The 612-nt window shown below is 72.1% G+C and overlaps 1 protein-coding gene across 4 annotated transcripts in view; it reads right to left on the reverse strand.

The window, feature by feature from the left end:
• The window catches only part of GNG12 (G protein subunit gamma 12), a 117,237-nt gene extending 116,920 nt beyond the window's left edge, over positions 1–317 (reverse strand). For 2 of the 4 annotated variants that reach the window (XM_014456779.2, XM_006089821.3), the window contains exon 1: positions 167–317. The gene's annotated coding sequence lies outside the window, so the exon portion shown is untranslated. The remainder of the gene's footprint in view (positions 1–166) is intronic. The other 2 variants (XM_023754692.1, XM_023754694.1) reach the window with 2 other exon arrangements.
• Between the last annotated feature and the right edge of the window lie 295 nt (positions 318–612).

Here is a 612-nt window from a genome sequence, read left to right on the forward strand (position 1 = left end):
GGGCCCCGACCAGTCCCCGCCCTCCGGGACACTCTTCCCTCCTTCCTCCCTTCCTCCGTCCCCTCCCTCCATCTCGCTTCCCAGCACCGGGAACTCGGAGGCGGCCCCCGAGCTGGCCAGCCGACGCCCCGCGCTGCGCCCCTGTCCCCGCGGGCGCCCTACTCACCACCTGCGTCCACCTCCGGGTGCTCCCTCGTCTGCCGGTGGCTGCCCCGCCGCCGCCGCCGCCGGGACTCGGTCTCTAAGGGCTCCTGGAGACGGCTCCGACCTCTCCTCCTCCTCCGTCTTCTTCTCCCGCCCTGGCCCCGCCTCGCTCGGGGTAGGCGGGGCGGACAGCCCGACGGGCGGGGCGGTGGCGGCCAGGACTCCTTCCTGCGGCCCGAGCCCTCCCTCTGCCCCAGACGCCCTGATCGTTCCCGGTTCGGACTCCGACCCCTGTCGCGTCCCGGCGGGCAGAGGGGGTAGGTCGGGAGCTGTGAAACTCCGCCAACATCTGGCCGCTTTGGCCGTTCTCCTTTGTCCTTTCCCGAATTCACGGAAGCCCCGGAGTTCAAGGACTCTCGGGGCCCCCCACTTCGCTGCCTTCCAGGGGGCTGCTCTGACTTCTCCGGA

This window comes from Myotis lucifugus, unplaced genomic scaffold (genome assembly GCF_000147115.1).
Source record: "Myotis lucifugus unplaced genomic scaffold, Myoluc2.0 scaffold_63, whole genome shotgun sequence".
NCBI lineage: Eukaryota > Metazoa > Chordata > Mammalia > Chiroptera > Vespertilionidae > Myotis > Myotis lucifugus.